The 21,635-nt window shown below is 37.4% G+C and overlaps 1 pseudogene; it reads left to right on the top strand.

The window, feature by feature from the left end:
• Positions 1-970: 970 nt before the first annotated feature.
• On the top strand, positions 971-18,472 carry LOC122810133 (annotated as a pseudogene).
• The last annotated feature ends 3,163 nt before the right edge of the window (positions 18,473-21,635 follow it).

Here is a 21,635-nt window from a genome sequence, read left to right as displayed (position 1 = left end):
AGGTAGTTGATTTGGAAGCTAGAAGCCGCGAAACAATGTCATTATAAGAGGACTTCCTGAATCATACGAAAATCAAACTCTTTTGTCTGTAACTAAACAAATTTTTATGGCTTTATTAAGCCAAGAGTCAAACTCAAACTCTGAATCCTTAACAGTTGAAAGAGCCCACAGAGCTTTACGAGCCCGTCAAACATCTATGATACCAAGGATTATATACACCAAACTTTTAAACTATCAAGACACACAAAGGATTTTGTTTGCAGCAAAAAGTAAAAAACAGTTTATTTGGAACAACCATAAATTGTCTTTTTCACACGATTTACCTCCTCAGATAAAACTATGTAGGCAAAAGCTATCACCCTTCTGCACTAATCTGATAAAGCAGGGTATTAAATTCCAAATGCGATACCCAAACACTTTAACATTTACATTTAAAGAGATTAGATATTCAGCGAAAGACGTCACGGAAGCTAAAAATATCTTTATAAAAATATTTAATGAAGTCCCTAATTTAGATACTTAGATGTCATCTGATATTGCTATTGATGTTATACGCAACTGTATCTATTAAATGGTAGGTTATATTTGCTTTGCTTATACCTACTTGACTCTGTGACAGGTCAACGGGGTTTCTAGATTCACACAAAGTTTACTGATTGAATAGAGAGATATATACTAGTTATTGTCATATTGTCATTGTTTTCTTTTTTTTTGCTTTATTTAAAAATAATGTGGCTGTTTCTCGGAAGCCCTCATTTGAAAAGAACTGTTATCTTGAGAAACAGATGGTATAGGTCATTTTAGAGAGACGGCATGCCGAAGTTATTTCCTGGTAAAAAGAGTGCGTTCTCATAACTGGTTTAGTTGAGGGCTTGTAAGGTATTATAAATACATAAACATATCTGATTTTGTAAATAAGGCTCTCATATAGCTTTCTTGAGCCTTGGTTTGTTATTATCAAGGCTTAAGGATGAATCAAAGCGCTTTGAAGAGACGGTCTACAATCAACAGCGTTGGAGACGACATGGTTCATCCAGATTATGGTTCCCCTATGGTTCTGGTGCTCGTAAATCAAGCGTTAACATTTTGCTTGGATGTCTTGGTGCGAGAGATGCGAAATGATGCTCTCCAGATACAATTGAATTTTGAAAAGTGCCCTTCACGAAAGTAACTGTTCTTTTTTATTAATACATTAATGTATATATTTATTATCGAGTGTGGGTTTCACTGTTGACAGTCAATTACTTATTGATTTATTTAAACATGATGGTTTCGTTTGTGCTCATGTAACGCTTTAAACTTATGAAATAACATAATTTTTTCTCTATGTATGCTAAATCTCTACCTAATATTCAGTTGATTATTTTAAATTGGGATAGAAAATAAATCCATGTTATTTAGTTAGGCTAATATTGTAATGGCTGTATCATCTTTATTATTTAATGCAGTTAGGATATCATCTGTTAATAATATGCAAGTCTGGGAATAGAGATGAATGTTAATGATTTTTATACTTGTTTTCTTACATGTTATTAGTTCAATGTTAGTTATAGGAGGCTGGGAAAATATGTGAGATGGGGTTTAATCTGGTCGGGCATCTTGTAATTTGTATTCTTGTATATATGTACAGGTTGTTTTTTCAGTTGTTAGTTCTTATTAGGACTTCGCTTAGTTCTATTTCATGCCTTTATAATATTATGGTAACCAAATCTTTTGTTTCCTACATAATATGTCACACTTGTGTACCTTCAATGGCTAGAATGAGGTGGTTAGGCACTGGGGGGGTATTGAGGGTTTACTTTGTGACAGTACTGTCTGGATTTTTTAACCTAATCTTTGCGCAAGCCAATTTTTATAGCATGACCAAGATTTATATCACACATAATTTGTTAATATTACATGATGCTCATTCATTTGCAATGTCAGGATGCATTAAGGATGAGTTGGTTGAACATTGATTCTTGGAATGTGAGGGGTATAAATAATAAAGCTAGGAAATCCCTTTTATATCATTTAATTTTTAAATCTCAAGCTACTATTTATTTTCTACAAGAAACATATATGCCCAGAATGGATTGGTTTAAAGAGAATAATAAAAAGTGGATTAGAAAAATAATAGCATCTGGTGATTCATCTAATTCAAAGGGAGTTGCTATTATAATAAAACAGAACTTTCAAGGAGCCATTATTGAAGAAAACTATGACGTGAATGGTAGATGGTGCTATTTTACCACTAACATACATTATTTAGACAAACCACTTTTAATTTTAAATTTGTATAGTCCCTGTAATCAACAACATACGTTTATACTCCAGATATTTAACATTATTGCATCATTCAAAGATCATTATGTTTTAGTGGGCGGTGATTGGAATACTGTTATAAACCCTATTTTAGACCATACTAGTAGCTCACCTTCCTATAATTATCAAGCATCAGTGGTCCTTGAGGAACTTATGTTAGATTTTAATCTTATAGACCCTTTACAGTATACTCAATATTCTAAAAAAGAAGATAGATTTACTTATTACTCAAAATGTTATAAAACTTGGTCGAGACTTGATTTTTTTCTTTTATCATCCTCTATGGCCCACTTGATATTAGATATGATTATGGAGCCAAGATTTTTTTCAGACCATTCAAGAATTCTATTGAAATTACGCTTGGACGTATACCCTCCAATAATATCAAGGGGCAAGTCATGGACATTAAATAACAATTTGCTCTCTAATAGTGAAACTAAAATTTTATGTACACAAATAATTCAGGAAATGGAAGTTAATTTGGATTCAACAAATATACCCTGCGATATTCAGTGGGCTGCATGTAAAGCAAGGTTAAGGGGTTTGTTAATCAGTAAGGCCTCATATCTTAAAAAGTTTTATAGAGATAGAGATCTTTCTCTTAAAAATAACATTGTATCTCTTGAAGACAAATATAGAATGAATCCCAATCCCGAGAATTACAAACAATTACTTGATGCCCAAAAAGAATTGCTTTCTTTACATCAACATAACCTCTCTATTTTAGAACAAAGACTTCTGGCTACCTATTCTGAATGGGCTCAGGTGCCCTCTAAAGTGTTAGCACGGATTCTTAAAAATAATTTTTCCAGGCCCCGGATATCACCTGTACACTATAACAACCAGATTTATAATTCTGATGAGGATATTATGCAAATATTTACTTCCTTATATACGAGTCTATACTCTAAAACTTCTAAATCTAAGATTAAAGACCATATTGATGATTTTTTAGGTTCTATCATATTCCCTAAGTTAAATGAAGAACAACAGAAAATTCTCTCAGCCCCCTTAACTATTCAAGAAATTTGTGATTCTGTTGGCAGGTTAAAAAATGGTAAAGCACCTGGTCCTGACGGATATACCGCCGAATTCTTTAAAACTTTCAAAATGTCCCTAGCCCCTTTTCTTCTTAAAACATATAATTATATAAAAACGAATGACATTTCTGATTTACACTGGAACACTTCCAAGACTATCTTAATTCCGAAAAATAATAAAGAAAAAACAGATCCACATAATTACAGGCCCATCTCTTTAATTAATTTAGACATCAAAATTTTAGCTTCCATTCTGGCTAATAGGTTGAAAAAAGTTATGCCAGTTATAATTTCCTCTGACCAATCTGGTTTTATGTCTAGTAAACATGCTTGGGATAATACCTTAGCGTTAGAATCCATCATTCACCTTACTAAGAGTAATAATACTCCTATGTATGCATTGATATTGGATGCATCGAAAGCTTTTGATAGAGTGAATTGGGAGTTTTTATTTCAAACAATGGTGTGTTTTAATTTACCTGTTACTTTTATAAACCTAATTAAAACTCTATATAAAGATTCGTATACTCTATTGCATATTAATGGAATTACTTCTAATCCTATTAAAATTACAAATGGTACTAGGCAAGGGTGCCCGCTTTCTCCCTTTCTCTTTAATCTATACATAGAGCCTTTATTACTTCATTTAGCGCAAAAATCATTCCATAGGATTCCTAGAGTCTTAAATACTAATCTTTTACTGTCAGCATTTGCTGATGACTTAGTTATTTACTTCCAAACACCTATTACTGATCTTGAAAAATTGACTAAATCTCTGGCGAATTTCTCACTTGCTTCTGACTATCTTATTAATTCACACAAAACACATATTTTCCCTTTAAATCCCTGTGCTCATAAAATTTACTTATTTCAAGAAGCAACTTTTAAAATCACATATGATGTTAGATATTTGGGTATTCATATGAATCACAATGGTTTATCAGCATTTCAAAACAATTTATCTAAGGTTTGGGCGTAAATTGTATTGGATTTACGTAGATGGGAAATCTTGAATTTGTCATTACTATATAAAGCTGCAATAATCAAAATGAATATTCTTCCCAAATTTATTTTTCAATTTAATTCTTCTGACCAAATTATTCCAAAAGTTTTTTTTGATAAGGTTAACATAGAACTAGCTAAATTTCTATGGTATCCTAAATCTGTAAGAATTTCATACGTCAAGTTGTCAGCACCCAAGACTAGAGGAGGGTTGGGATTGCCTAACTTTTATTTGTATTATTTAATTATTTCTGCAAACAAAATCTTAAATATCTCGAGAATGAATACTTTGAGACAGGTACATTATCCTAAATGGGTGTATTTGTGGCATCAGTACATTACTACAAAAAATATTAATCCTGAAGTTATCCCTTTCCTACCTATTGATGTTGTGAATTCTCTTAAAATTTCAAATTTTTTAAAACAGAAAGCTAGAGCCTTTCAAGAATTATTAAGTCTTGTTGGATTGAACACTTTCTCTTGTTTATTACAGCCATTTCACTTAAACCCTAACTTTAAGTTAGATAACATGCAATTTGATCTTACAAAATTTCCTCAAATCAAAAATCTCAGAGTCTGGGATCTTATTAAACATAAAGATAAATCTTTATCTGACTTGAGAAAGATATTTAAGGTGAACTGCACTTATACTACTACCCTACGTCAACTGAGAGATTTAACTTTATGCAAACTACAACACTTTGAGCCAAGGGAGCGGGATTTTAAGAATTTAAATACAATAATTCAAACCCATTTACTTCCTGAAAAAATGCTATCCAAATCATATAACCTGTTAAATAAAATAGTACAAGATTTCACTTGTCTTTTTTCTAAATACTGGGACAAACATAACCCACATATAACATTAGATCAGAAAATTTCTGCTTTCAAGATCTCTCTTGATTACTCTCCTTTTAAGAAGTTGTTTTATACTCAATTGATGATCAACAATAATGCTTACCACACACCTTCCAAATTGAGCAAATTTAATGCTAATAAGTTTTCTTCATGCCCTTGTTGCACATTCCCAAATGCAGACCTATTACATATTTTGTGGTATTGTCAACACACTCACAAACTTTGGACTTCTTTGAGAGTGAGGCTACAGAGAATGGGATATCACAAATCTACCCTTTCATGGGAATTAGCTATTTTACATATACCTGTCATGCATTTACCTAGACTTGACCTACATGTCATCATATATATTTGTTCATTGATTAAGTTTTATATTTCAAAAAACTGGCTTGACCGCACTAGACTAAATTGGTTAGGCTTTAGGTCTCTGGCTCACTCGTACATTGCTGCACATAAAATCTTGACATTGTCTCCTAAAAAAATGACATTTAATAATAAAGCAATTGATAAGGTACTATTTATCATTAATAGTGACTATTAGTATTGTTACATTTATGTGTGAGAATTCTTGGGTTTCATTATCTTTGTGTTTTCTCTTTATTATCTAATATTTTTAAATGATTTTAATACATATTAGCTATACAATTCTTGGTTACCATTTTGTATATATTTTGTACATAGTTAGGTTGGTTTTAACCAATGGGAGTGTACCAGAATTTCCTTTTCAATGTGTGTAATCTTTTAACAACTCCTTAATGTACAAATATATAATCTGTGGTTTTCATTATTTTTGAAATAATGTTTTGTTATAATATTTCAATAAAAAGATTTTTGAGAAAAAAAAAAACTAAACAAAGTATTTTTTTATAGGAGACAAGACCCTCAATGCCCTCCTTGACAGGGGATTCACCTTCCTTACTCCCTTACTTGTATATAACTCCATGGGGACAGATCTATACTGTAAAAATTAAAAAACAAAACAAAAAAATGAATCATTGCCAGTCCCTACACAGGAGCTACAATGGCAGTGATTCTTTTTACAAAACAGTAATCATGTCTGGAAATTCTACAAAATGAGATGCACTAAATGAGATAACACCTCATCTACTTTACAAGGGTAGGAAATCCTCCAGGCAGGTTAAATCACCTAGGGTAAATCCATTCTTAATTCCATCCCCATGGTAGTGTTTTGAGACAGCTTGTGTCTAGGTTAGACGCTTTCCCATATGTAATCCTTACTCTAAGGTTTTGGGATAGCTCGTATCTAAGGCAAACCCTATCAATGTCTCTAATAAAGACCATTGCCCAAATGTATTGCATACTACACATTACAAAGACATAACTAAGTAATTCACCAATGAGCTACATACTCTGATAATTATAATGGCATTTGCATTCTGCTTAACTGATATGGTATATTTACAAAAGTACTGTTATGCTTGCACATGCCCAGTGAAGCAGGCCAATCAGGTAGAAAGCTGTAACATGAGATGACCATGCAACCTAAACCAGTAAAGGTTCATTAGTTCTACATGTCTATTATGTACGTATGTTAGCATTTCAAGATAGCATGTCCATTAAAGGAACTTGCTGTGTTGTAGGCAGCTGTGGTCACAGCCATTTGTTGTACACTATAATATTATGTTGTAGGATGTCCTCAGTGATCTCACAGTGTTGCATGACCAGTGTAACACATCCACATGCTTACTAATATTTGCCTTATGTTATGCTATGCATTGATTTATAACATAACAGGGCATAATTCTACTATGCTTTTCTGAGCAATCTTATAACCAGAAGGATACAATTTACATGTGTGCACATTCACACTTTATGTCTAAGTACCTTGCACCCTCTGGTACTGTAAAAGAAATTTCCATAACTCACACCATAAATGGTATGAAGGCAGTTCAGGAGACAGCAAGAACACTCATGTAATGTAATGTGTGCACCAGAAACCATATAGAAAACAGGCCAGTAAGGTCTCTAACATAAGCATTGAAGATGGCAGTGCAGTGGCATAACAGAAACATTTAAATGCCTTAAGTAATCTGCACTATTATGGGTACCATCATTCAAAAACATCATGAGAACTAGAGGATACAATTTGACGTAAGGTATACAGCTCAGGAAAAAAATGATGAAGTATTTACAATTTCAGAGAAAGCATGAAGGCTATCTAGGCTAGGCTACCCTCCCCAACTGGAGCTACATGTCCAAGAGCACTGTCAATTCATTGAAGCTGTTACTGAATACAAAGAAAAAGGCTCTGTGTATTTGCGCATGTGTGTGTGTGTGTGTGTGTGTGTGTGTGTGTGTGTGTGTGTGTGTGTGTGTGTGTGTGTGTGTGTGTGTGTGTGTAATAAAGGTCTGGCTCCTGCACTACATAAAAGCATCCTAACTGCATTCACTGGCTACTGACAGCACAAAATGCAACACTTTTAAGCCTCATAAGTAGTGTGCAGGGGTAAAGTCCTGTTCTTAGCCCGGGAAACCTGAGTTTAATTAGCACCCCAAGCACTTCATGGTGCAGGCAGAGGATGGATGTGCCTATCCTGGAATGGGAGGGAATAATTTGGATGGAGTTCTCACTGACATCTGGTGGCGGCTACAGCTCATATTAGGGCAGATCACCAGGCTAGGTATGTCAGAGGGCTAGGTGGCAGACCACTCTAAGGGCTTCAGGTGGGCACATCATCAGCAGGTAGTGGGCCACAATGTGTGTCTGGGGTGGATACAGCCTCATCTGACTTCTCACTGCCCATCAGGATCAGTTACATGTGTCAACACTGAGGGAGGAGTAACAGGGCTAGGGGCAGCTGATCATCTACCACATATATGATGGCTTCCAGTACTGTGTCCTGTGCCCCCAGCAAGATTCCTTGCTTCCAGGGTGTTACAAGTGAGGACCAATAAATTTAACTCGCTTAGAAGCTGGGGTCCACCTAGCAATAGTGTTATATCAGGGACTACCTGGCAGGAGTAATGGAGGGATCTGTGGCTGTAGAGGAACAGCAATGGGGAGAACAGCCTGAGGACAAAGCAGGTCTGGGAGGCCGGATTATAATGCTTTCAGCCAAAACAGCAAAATCAGTAATGTTTATTTTAGACTTTGCACTTCTTCGAATCAGATGGAAACAACGTATTAAGGGTCAGCTACCAAGTTCAGTGACTCAAACCAGTATCAAAACCATTTCAACTTCTGGCAAACATTTATGTTCCAAGTTAGGCTCTATCTCTTCCCCACCAACTTTGAAGCTGTATATTCATCAGCATTCTGAGTTAACTGAAGTCATTCTTGAATGCATCTGTAACTGGGTGGAATTCAAGGTCAGGTTCCTAAACTATGTAAGAACATCTTAACATCACTCCCTAAGACAAAATACTTTTAGCAAAAGAGAAGAGTTTGATTGAGATACTTGCATATATCAGAAAGCTATTCTGAAGTGCGTTTAGTCCAAATGTATCTGTTTGGTAATTGGTTAAATCTCCTTAGATCAAATGTTCTGTTTCAGGGGTGAACAAGTAGCACTGTCTGCTTATGTGACTTACTCCGATTTACATAGCAGGCCCAGGACAGCAGGATAAAGCTCATCAACAGTTCATAGTCTAACCCTTCTGCACTAAGCTGCCAGTCCTAATTAAATTTAATCTATCAAGTACATTAACTCAAACCAGTAGGAAGGTAGATACAGAAATTGTTCCTTATTCACTTAATCTTTAATTTTGCATTTGATTTTGACCAAGTGTTTCTGAGGTGCTTATTGCTGTTAAAAGCAGCATTCTACCACATGACCCTTAGATTACAGGCAATAACACTGAGGTAGCCTGCAGCAGAACTTTGAGCATGCTTACTTGGTGAATGTATTAACATAAATGTTTCAGTGTTTTACCTGCTCACCTTCTTTAGTGTTACAAATGCATTCTGACAACTCTAATCCTTGTTTTCAAATTAATTTTATTCTTTTTGAAACATGCTCGTTTCAAGTTAAATCCCCAGTTTCAGACTTGTAGCATTTTGCAAGCAGAATTCTCTATTAATTACATATAGAAGAGATGCTTTTCAAGTTGTGGCCTCACTACATATCTCATGTGCAGCAGGGATGATGGAAAATGTAATATCAGTTCTGTACTAGACTGTTCACTTAATATTGTTATTGTCATAAACAGTCTTTGTCTAACTATTACTTTCATAATCTGCTTTACAGTTTACACAATATTATACACTGTAATTTTTGCTCATACAGGACATAGCAGGCGTGGTTAAGATAATATAGCTGATATCTACATTTAATCTAAGTATCGTGTATCTGACTGGTGATCAGCATGCTAGATCTAATGTCAAATATCAATGCAAGCATCTAGTCCTGCATTTTCATTATATGAATATAGTATATATTAAAACAAATTACAGTGAGACTACACCATGGGCCAGATTCCAAAAGAGTGGTTCTGAAACTAAGTCTGCCCTGATTTCAAAAGACTCGGTCTCAGTGTAAGTGACTTACTTTGGTGTAAGGCCTATCTATAAGCAGGCTTGCTGTGGGGACTAGATTCCAAAACACCTGTTCTCAACCTACTGTCAATGTAAATTGTCACCTACACTAACAGCAACTCTTTTGAAACTGGGCCTCATTTGTTCCGTGAACAAATATACTCTACTATGGGTAACCTTGGTATGCCTGAGGTTCAAATATTGTTCATAAGCAATGATTCTGTACTTGCTTAGGTAAGGAGTAAAAAGCACCAATCACAACACAAAGATGCAAACTTAGATAAAGAGTAAGAAGTACCAATCACTATAAAGATGTAACTATGCATGTATTAGTCTCTGTCATTGAATATAATCTGTTTTAGTGCTTTTGTTCTAAAGTCTTGGCTGTAATTTGTATTTTTTTATATGGAAACTAGAAAAGTATATATATTGCTACACATAATTTACATCTGATAAAGATCTGGCAAGGGTGAAAGTTCTCATCTCCTTATTTTAACTTAATAAATCAAGGTTTAAACAAACAATAACAGCTTGAAAACTGTTTTACAGGTTCATAGGTTCATATGTAAGTTCTAGGGTAGCTGCCCTTGCAGACCCTTTTAAGCTTAGCCAATCTTCCTTTTGTGCTTGAAATAACCTATCCCATTTGGTTATAGATTGGCCTTACCTGTGCCATGGTTGCTAATTGTATCAGGGATCATACCATAGACAATTTGAGGGGACCCGTGCATGAGGTAAAACATTTAGAAGCTGCCTGTGTCCATTAGTAGTGCAGGGAGCAGTCTTGGAGTAAAATTTCTATTGTCCATCCATAGATCTAAGGGGTCTATATTAGAACATCAAAGTTTCAAAACTTTGAATGTTCTAATATCGACCCATATTCAGCGAACGCTGAAAATATCGAAGCTACAGAAAACCAAATTTTTTTCCTAGGGAAAGAATTTGGTTGTCCGTTTCTGTTGCTTAAGTATTTTCAGCGCTGTGGTGGAAAGTTATGGGTCGGGTTCAGGTAAGTATGCGATTGAGCGCGGGTTGGGTTAGTTAGGGTTAGGGTGCGGGTTAGGTATGTGTGCGATTGTGTGGACGTGAGGGTTAGGGCGGATTAGGTGAGTTAGGGTTAGGGAGCAGGTTAGTTATGTGTGTGATTGTGTTGACGTGAGGGTTAGGGCGGGTTAGGTGAGTTAGGGTTAGGGCGCGGGTCAGGTAAGTGTACGATTGTGTGGACCTGAGGGTTAGGGTGGGGTAGGTGATTTAGGGTTAGGGCGCGGGTGAGATGAGTGTGCGATAGTGACGGACCTTAGGGTTAGGGTTTGGGTTAAGATAAGTGGATAGTTAGTGGTGTATGCATAGTTTAGTGTAGAGTTAGGTGCAAGATTTTAGATGTATGCATGTGGATTGCTGTTTGTTTGGTGTGCTTGTGTTGTGTGTATGTGTTTTGGAACAGCAAATTTTTTCCCTAGGAAAACATTCACTGTTCTGTATGTTCGATGTTTTCAGTTTTCGCTGAATAGGGGTCGATATTAGAACATTTGAAGTTTTGAAACTTCGATGTTCTAATACAGACCCGATCTAAGTAATACTCGAAAGTGGACAAGGATGAACTTTGTTTTACGTGGATGGAGAGTCTGTTCCAGAGGAGAGGTGTCCTCTGGGAAATATACCTGTCCCTCCAAACTATTCAGTTGATATTGCAGAAGAGGTTTAGATCCCTAGATCCAGTATTTCTGATGCCATTTCACTTGCTGATGTGCAGTGAATCCATCATTATATAATCTGAGGATGCATTTTTATGCCAGACACAGATCACCCCTTAGCGATCTGTAGAATACTGAGTATAGTGACAGGGCTCTGAATTGGTCCCTGTAGGATATGTTGTTTAGGCCTTGTATCCTTTCAGTATGGTATCTTTGTTGGTGTTCCAGTTGTTACATGTGTCTGGACAGATGCATACCAAATGGGCATTATATTCAATGACTGGCCTAATGAGGGCTGAGTAAAGTGAGACAATGACATTCCTAGATCTAGACACAATCCCTTTGTTTATAATCTGTGAGATATAGAAGGACTTTCTTACAACAGTAGACACATTATGGTCATACATTAGGTGATTGTCCGCATAAGTTCTCAAATCCTGAACAACTGGGTCAGCTCTTATTTTCTTAATTTTTTTCACTTGTTTTCTTATTTTTAATAAGAATACAAAGTAATCTTTCAGATGGCTATTTCCTAAGAAGTTGTGACATTGATCTGTTTTAGTAATTCATATGCCAATATCAAGAGTATTCATTACTGTACAAGAGATTTGCCCTTATTTGGTTTTGCTCTACTATAAGAAAAGTGTACATGACCCTTAAGGTTGGAAAACTACATTTCCTTCATACTAAGTTATGCTGTCTACACACACACACATATATATACACACACGTGTGTGTGTGTGTGTGTGTGTGTGTGTGTGTGTGTGTGTGTGTGTGTGTGTGTGTGTGTGTGTGTGTGTGTTTGTGTGTGTGTGTGTGTGTGTGTGTGCGTACATGTGTATATTGTTATCCATCCCTCATATGTATCAATGGCACATAATAAATCTACAAACAAACTTGTACTTATTTCACAATGAAATACTATATCCTCAAAACACAAAAATGTTTAAAAAAAGGAAAACTGTTTCCTTTTCCAATAGGTAAAATAAAAAGCAAAAAAAAAAAAACTGACCACTAACAAAAATAAACAAAGAAAAAAAAAGAACACAAACTACTAACCTGCAGATATACTCTAGCTGAATACCATTACTGTAAGGAAAAGAGTATTTAGCAACTTAATGTGTAGGGTTAGGGTTAGTAGCAGGGGTAGGCTTAGGGTTAGGGTTAGAGGCAGGGGTAGGCTTAGGGTTAGAGGCAGGGGTAAGGTTAGGGTTAGAGGCAGGGGTAGGCTTAGGGTTAGGATTAGACGCAGGGTTAGGCTTAGGGTTAGAGGCAGGGGTAAGGTTAGAGTTAGAGTTAGAGGCAGGGGTAAGGTTAGGGTTAGAGTTAGAGGCAGGGGTAGGGTTAAGGTTAGGGTCAGCGGCAGAGGTAGGGTTAGAGTTACAGGCATGGTTAGTGTTAGGGTTAGGGTTAGAGGCAGGGATAAGGTTAGCATTAGAGGCAGGGATAGGGTTAGGGTTAGCACACACGAGAAAGCATGGATGGGGGGCTTTCAAGACTGAAAAAGCTGGAGGGTGAAACCCAGTTTTTTTGTAGGTTTTATGATAGTGGACAATATATATTCCATGTCTTTATACAGTTTTTCGCATTTCTCTTTATATGTGGTAAGAACTGTGCTGCTTAGGCCAGCTCCATTTAGGCAGTGAGATGATGCCTTGAGGATAAGCTAGGTGATCTGTGTTCAGCTAGCAGCTTGGTCACCTTCTAGAGCAGGTGTAGGAGAAGAAAGGAGTGACACAGCTTTGCTGACAGACCTCTCTGCAGAAGCAGGGGTAAGGTATTTGATCCAGAATTTGCCCATTGCAGACTTCTCCGTTGAGACCAAGGAGTCTATAGTAGTGCTGCCTTTGAGGTTATGGAGATAGGGCTATCCTGTCCTGATCGGTTACATCATTTGTAGATGCAAGTGAAATGTCCTTGCTGATGTCCATTGCATTTTTAATCCATGGGAGGCACTGGACATGCACAGGGTGGTTACAGCCCTTCCTCAGTGCACAAAATCTACTGGACTCAGTCAGGTGATGGCTCTGCTCTATGCTGCTCAGCTCTCCCACTAGGAGGAATGACTGAAGTGTATGACTCTCATTCCCTGGAAATTAACAGACTAACGGAGCAAGCTGCAAGTAAGGAGGGACACTAATAATCATCAAGATAGAGAGAGAAAATATCTCAGTAATGCTGCTGTTTAGTAAAGCAGACACATACTAATGCACCATTTCATTGAGAACACATCTTTAACCATCACTTCTGAAGTTCAGTTTCACTGCATGCAATATGTTGCAAAGATAATTTTTGTAACTTAATGTTACTGCATTCCAAGCTGGTACAATCCAAAATCATTGCTGATAGTCACAGAAATTATAAATATTATTTCTTATTTTATTGATTCTTTAAGATATTTAATCTGAATGTACTAACCTAATTTTTTTAACTCAGAAACATCATGCCAACTTAAATTTCCTTTAGTATCCTTATGTCACCTGCATAATATAACATTCCTGTACCTGTGCTGTCTGTTCCTATGAGCCACACCCCTGTAGTGGTACTATAATCTGCAGTCTCAAGGACCATTCCTGTCTAAGAGCTGCCAGGAGGAGTTAGTGTGGCTGGATAAAAGGTACTTTAGAAAACAAGAAGATAGAGACTGAAGATATGCTGCAGGAAGAGAAGTAATAAATGCTATAGCAAAAGGTATCTGATAGAGAAGATGTGAGGGACATGCTGTGAGCCTAAAACAGGACGTGTGACTGACATTTCTCTTCTTCCACTGTCCTCTAATCATGTCTCAGTACTGTAAGAGTAGTGGTAAGATTGTTTGACTGTGAAGACTTCTTGAACTTTCTAAGTGAGCAGGAATTACTATCAAGAAGAAACACTGAAGGCAAGAAACATTTACCTGGACATGTGAGAATAAAACCCTTGGGTAAACATACTTAAGAAAACAGCTTCAACTGAACCTTCAAAGATTTCATGATTAATAAAAGGGTCCAGTTGTTCTGCAAACTACTGAACATAAGGAAAAGATATCTGTACTATAAATACCATATTTATGGAAATATTTCTGAAAAAGACCATAAATGTAACTGCATTCCTGCTGAGTGAGTCCATTTCCTCTTCTGCCAGTTATGAGCTTTAGCAGGGGAGGTAAATGCCAAATACATCATGGTCATCATCCTGGCAGACATAATAGATTTTTATTTGCACTTATTTTATTTGCATCAAGGAGCGTAGCAAGTACAAAGTAAAACTCTCAACCAGTAACATGAAGGTTTTTTACAGGTATATGGTAGCACAAACCTGTATCATCTGGATGTAAAGAATGAGCATTTCATTCCTGCTCAGAAGCTACAACGTTTAACTATCAACATGTTGGTACTTTTAGGTTTGATACCCTCAACCCCAGTACTGGCAAGATCTCAGCAGCTCCTCACTCCATCCCTAATCCTCTATCTTCTTCAGCATCCAGATCTAGGAATCAAATCAATGTTGCTGGCCTACAGTCCAGGCAAAAACAAATTAGTCAGGTACTCAAGGATATTATGATAAACCCCAAGGGTGCCCACAAGCACAAAATAGCCACAGACAATAAAGATAATCATAGGCTCCCTTATTCAAATGTTGACATTCAAAATACCTAGTGCTGACAAGCCGAATAGATTCATCATCTTCTTTCAGCTGTTCCCATTAGGGGTCCCCACAGTGGATCATCTGTTTCCATTTCTTCCTGTCCTCTGCATCTTGCTCTGTCACACCAACCACCTGCATGTCCTCTCTCACTACATCCATAAACCTTATCTTAGGCCTTTCTCTTTTCCTGTTACCTGGTGGCTTCATCCTTAGCATCTTTTGCCAATATACTCAGCATCCCTCCTCAGAACATGTCCAAACCAATGTAATCTTGCCTCTCTGGCTTTGTCTCCAAACCTTCCAACCTGGGCTGACCCTGTAATATACTTATTCCTGATCCTGTCCACCCTTGTCACACCCAGTGCAAATCTTAACATCTTTAACTCTGCCACATCCAGCTCTAACTCCTGCCTTTTTGTCAGTGCCACTGTCTCCAACCCATATAACATAGCTGGTCTCACTACCCTCTTGTAGACCTTCCCTTTCACTCTTACTGGTACTCGTCTGTCACAAATCACTCCTGACACTCTTCTCCACCCACTCCATCCTGCCTGTACTCTCTTCTTCACCTCTCTTCCACACTTAGCATTACTCTGAACTATTGATCCCAAGTATTTAAACTCATCCACTTAAGTCATCTCTACTCCTTGCATCCTCATCATTCTTCTATCCTTCCTCTCATTCACACACATATATTCTGTCTTAGTCCTGCTGACCTTCATTCCTCTTCTCTCTAGAGGATATCTCCATCTCTCCAAGGTTTCCTCCACCTGTTCCCTTCTCTATACAGATCACAATGTCATCTGCAAACATCATAGTCCACTGGGACTCCAGTCTGATCTCGTCTGTCAACCTGTGTCCATCACCATTGCAAATAGAAAAGGGCTCAGAGCTGATCCTTGATGTAATCCCACCTCCACCTTAAACGCATCCATCACTCCAACTGCAGACATCACCACTGTCACACTACCCTCGTACATATCCTGTACCACTCTTATATACTTCTCTGACACTCCCAACCTCCTCATACAATACCGCAACTCCCCTCCTTGCCCCCTGTCATATGCTTTCTCCAAAACTACAAAAACACAATTCAACTCCTTCTGACCTTCTCTGTACTTCTCCATCAACAGTCTCAGAGCAAACATTGTATCTGTAGTGCTCTTTCCCGGCATGAAACCATACTGCTGATCACTAATCATCACGTCCCTTCTTAACCTAGCTTCCTCTACTCTTTCCCATAACATCATGCCGTGATTGATCAATTTAATTCCTCTGTAGTTACTACCGCTCTGCACATCACCCTTATTCTTAAAAATTGGTACCAAAACACTTTTTCTCCATTCCTCAGGCATCCTCTCACTTTCCAAGATTTCATTAAGCAATCTGGTTAAAAACTCCACTGCCATTTCACCTAAACACCTCCATGCTTCCACAGGTATGTCATTTGGACCAACAGCCTTTCCATTCTTCATCCTCTTCATAGCTATCCTTACTTCCTCCTTGCTAATCCATTGCACTTCATGATTCACTATCGCCACATCATCCAACCTTCTCTCCCTCTCATTCTCTTCATTCATCAACCCCTCAAAGTACTCTTTCCATCTGCTCAACACACTCTCCTCACTTGTGAGTATGTTTCCCTCATTATCCTTTATCACCCTTACCTGCTGCACATCTTAACTAGCTCGGTCCCTCTGTCTAGCCAATCGGTACAGGTCCTTTTCTCCCTCCTTAGTGTCCAACCTTTCATACAACTCTTCATGTGCCTTATCCTTAGCCTTCGCCACCTCTCTCTTTGCCATGCACCTCATCTCCTTATACTCCTGTCTACTTTCTTCATCTCTCTGACAATCCCACTTCTTCTTTGCCAGCCTCTTTCTCTGTATACTGTCCTGTACTTCCTCATTCCACCACCATGTCTCCTTGTCGTCCTTCCTCTGTCCAGATGTCATACCAAACACCTTTCTAGCCATCTCCCTTACTAGCTCTGCTGTAGTTACCCAGCTATTTGGTAACTCTTCACTGCCACCCAGTGCCTGCCTTAACTCATCCCTGAACTCCACCTCACAATTACCCTTTTTCAATTTCGACCATTTGATCCTTGGTGCTGCCCTCACACTCCTCCTCCTTTTCTTGATCACCAACATCATCCTACAAACCACCATCCTATGCTGCCTAACTAGTAACTACACTTTCCCTGGTCACCACTTTACAGTCTCCAATCTCCTTCAAACTGGCCCTCGTACATAAGATATAATCCACCTGTGTGCATCTTCCTCCACTCTTGTATGTCACCATATGCTCCTCCCTCTTGTTAAAATACGTATTCACCACAGCCATGTCCATCCTTTTCACAAAATCCACTACCATCTGACCTTCTGCATTCCTTTGTTTAGCACCATACCTACCCATCATTTCCTCATCCCCTCTGTTCCCTTCACCAACATGCCCATTGAAATCTGCTCCAATCACCCTACAAGCCGAATAGACTAAAATACCAAAAGAAGATTGAATTTTGAACATTGCTCTTCTCCTTTGAACTTCTTTTTTGTATGGGAGAAAGACCTTCTGAACCCCTTGATATGTAGGGGAAACCCCTCCACACCTCCCAAACCTATATATACCAACTCAGTGATTGCTATACCTTGAAGAAAAGGAAATATTCCAGGAAATGGCCATCTCAGACTTAATATACATACATTTATTTATTCAGCCAGTCGGTCTCTGGGTTTTGTGACTCACCGTAGAGGGCCCTGAAATTTCAAATCTTTATCAAGTTAAATCTGGAATTTTCTCCCTTTCTTTTTCTCTTGCCCTCTCTTTATCTCTGCCTTTATGTCGTTCCCTTTAACGGACCAGCTGTGACTCCTCCTCTGACATGACCTCTCACTACTCTGGCTACGAGATTGTGGGTGATGTCCAATCATCTTGACTTCACATTAGCAAACATGGTGACTCTGGAAACATCAAAAGTGGATTAGAACATCTGGTTTCATCTTCTCAGGCTAAAACAAAGCTACAAATTGCCCTTCAGGCAGCTGTTAAAGTACATGCACAGAAAATGAAAGAGAGAACCGAAGACGTGGCAGTTAAGAAAGAAGATCAATACAGTCTTGCAGAGCAAGTAAAGCAGTTGTGGGATATTGAGGCAACTGAAAGTGACAAATGTATTCAAATAAGAATTCAAGTCAAGCAGAGATACTAAAAAGTCAGCAGACACCCCAGAAGGAAAATGTGACAGTACCTTGCTATGCAGTGTAAGTACAGGTGCATTGGCTACTGATATTAAGCAAAGGATCAGTGAGTTTTCAGTGTCTGTCAAGTACCTAGATGATGGCAACTTGGCACACCCAAGTATGTTTATTAACAAGGCTGTTGCAGAAGAGCAGTGGTTTAAGAGATTAATCTCTCTTTGTAAAGAAAGACTGATGGGAAGTCCTGTATGCTGAGTACCTAACAGTTTCTGCAACAAGTAGAAGATGGAGTTATACAAGAATTGAAATAAAATTGTAACTTTAATTTTTTTTATTCCTGATGTAAAATAAGATCATACATAAGGTGTTTGATTTTTTTCCATGTGGAAATGTACACAACTTAACATACAGCACCTCTGATTAACCTAGTTGTATTACTTTGTTTTACATGAGTTTTTAAAGTTTCTTTCATTTCTTTTCTCTTGCATTAAGTTCTATTTTACTGTTCTTTGACGATTACTTTGCTAATTTGAATAAAGCTGTAAGCAAGTTAAATCTGGAATAATAACCTACCATATTCTGAATTCATTGCAAATTATACTAACCATATGGATGAAAAATCCATAGTTAACATCTTAGCCACAAATGTCATCTCTCATTTCACTGCACCAATTATATGCTTTCTTTCCCCGTATCAGCTCATGACAAATGCCCTATCAGCAATTTTGATCAAGTCTCAACCACGCTCTCCAAGGCAAAAAATAAATATGTAAATAATAATAATAATAATAATAATAATAATAATAATAACTCTGTGTGCCAGTCAACATACCTAGATTCTTACTGATAAGCTTAACATATCACTTAGCAAAACATATCTTAAACATCGTCAATGTCTTTCCACAGGAAATGTATTGGCAGAAAATTGAAATGTCAAAGTCATCCCCTTCCATAAGGGTAGCCATTCTGATGTCCCAGGTAACTATACACTGTAGCAGGGGTGGGCAAACTTTTTGATTCGTGGGCCACATTGAGTTCTAACATTTGACAAAGGGGCCGGAACAGGAGCAGATAGATGGCATGCTTTGAAAACATCACCTCATTGGGGGAAAAATACACATCTTGGGATATGGAGAAAACATGTGCTTTAATTTCCAATGAAATGAAGAAAAGTTATTGCAATGCATCTTTCAGTGTTATGATTAAAAATGTGTTTAAACTGAAGACTTAAATTTCTTTATTTCAATGTGTAATTTTTCAGATCTTGATTGTTTAATGGGTTATATAAAATGCAATAATTCAAATTAAGGTATTTGCTTCCTCCCTCTTCTTCAATCTCACTACAGAAATCCCTGACATTCACTTTAATAAACAGGACTTGATTTCTCATCATATGCTGTTCCATTGCTGTGACAGAAAAGCAATCCATAACCACATAAATAAAAAAAAAATTTTTAAATCTCATAAATGTACAGCATATTTCACTTTATTTGAACTGCATTACACTAGACATGCCTGGAGAACTTTTCATAAACATGCTGTATAACTATAGCTGTCAGGGGACAGATTTGGGGTCTGTGCATTTAATGTACATTTGCATCTGGACTGGAGTACAATGCAGTTGTACAAATGAAAGGAAAACTACAGTAGTATACTTTAAAGAACCAACATGAGCAGGAAGGAAATGTCCAAAGTTGAAAGAAAGACATTTCTTGTGGGAAGGGGCTGATAAAGAATGGGAGGCCGAGTCTGTGATGAATATTAAGCAAGCAAAGCAACCAAACTATAGTGCAGTTCAGTGTGACAACCCAACTGTTGGGAACACACTAAAAGTACAAATATTCAATGGAGTGCCTAGTGATGTGGAGAGAATGCACATTTTACTTATTTTAAGCAGTCAGATCATTTCTTTTTTTTTTGAAGGATAAGGCAAGAGAATAGATAATGAAGCAGATCGCTCACACACACACACACACACACACACACACACACACTCTTCACCTTTCAAATCTGCATTCACTAATTTCACTCACTTTCTCTCTCCGATCGCATACACACACACACACACACACACACACACACACACACACACACACACACACACACATTTGTTACCTTAAAGAAAACTTCAATGCAAGCTGTGCAGCAACTCCCATTCTGCCTGGAAAACTCTGCAGTTTTATGGTGTAAAAGTCCGTTGAGCTTAAATCCAAAACGGCGGGCAGTCCCATTATTCAAACAGACGCGCTCCCGCATGTCCCTTGATCTTAATTCCGACAGGCTGACGGAGCTGACGTCATCGCGCAAGTAATGACGTCAGCTCCAAAACCACAAAAAATGAAAAAGTCTAAAAAAAGACGAAAAATCGGAAATGAAGGGGTGCCTTGGCGGGCCAAATCAAAACGTTTAATGGGCCGCATGTGGCCCCCGGGCCGTAGTTTGCCCATGCCTGCACTGTAGGCCCATCAGTCTTACGTACCTACTCAACAAGAGCAAACTATAAGTTTCAAACTCTAGACACTTCACAGTTTGGCTTTGTCAGGGGTAGTTCATGCCTTCTTAGGGTTGCTTTTTTCTCAAGTATGTTTTTACTGAATCTTTGAGTTTTAAAAGCAAACAAAAACACAGAACCTCAGAGATAAATATAAGTCACCTGCAATAAGGTGCAACCAAAAATAAAAACTATATACAAAAAAAAAAAAAAAAAAACGCGGCAAGATTCTTTGTGAGTACAAGAACATTTTTCGGTGTTTTTATTACAGTTACAGTCATATAGATGTTGAAAATCAAAACTATCAGGAAAAGAGTTTTATCAAATCACTGTCTCAGTTTAAGGTTCTCTTGTCTGTATGTGTAAAATAGCATTTATATTCACAAAACAGGAAACGGTATAATCTTTAAATTAACATGGAATCTGAAATAAAGAATAATAAGTGGTTACTCATATTGTTAGTTTCCATCATAAAGTTTGATTTTCTCTCCAGCATTTTTTAAAATGGAAAGTTTGTTTTTAATTAAACGTTGGCAGTATTTTTTTTATTTTATATATTTGTTAACTATGTAAGCCAAATGCTCACAACTGTCCCTTTTCATGGGCAACACGGGACTATTATATGGGCAACTGACTTGCTTATGGACCATACAGTAGGCAAACTGAAGTGAAAGCAATCAAACCCTACAACTTGGACTACATGAAACAGCTCGCTAATAGCTCAGCCAGACTAATATATTTGCACGCTTTTATATATTTTTATCATATTTTAAATCCATCTCAAGGCACATAGATTAAATCTGTCTAGTGTTCTATGATGTCTAATTTTACCAGTAAAAATATTACTACATATAATATAAAACAAAGCTGATTGTGTTTTGGAGGGATATGTTGCACTAGAAATTTCCAGGTTATTCTCTTCATACC

Source organism: Protopterus annectens, chromosome 8.part1 (genome assembly GCF_019279795.1).
Source record: "Protopterus annectens isolate FY-2018-M chromosome 8.part1, PAN1.0, whole genome shotgun sequence".
Lineage (NCBI taxonomy): Eukaryota > Metazoa > Chordata > Ceratodontiformes > Protopteridae > Protopterus > Protopterus annectens.
This window is presented reverse-complemented; position numbering and strand designations above follow the sequence as displayed.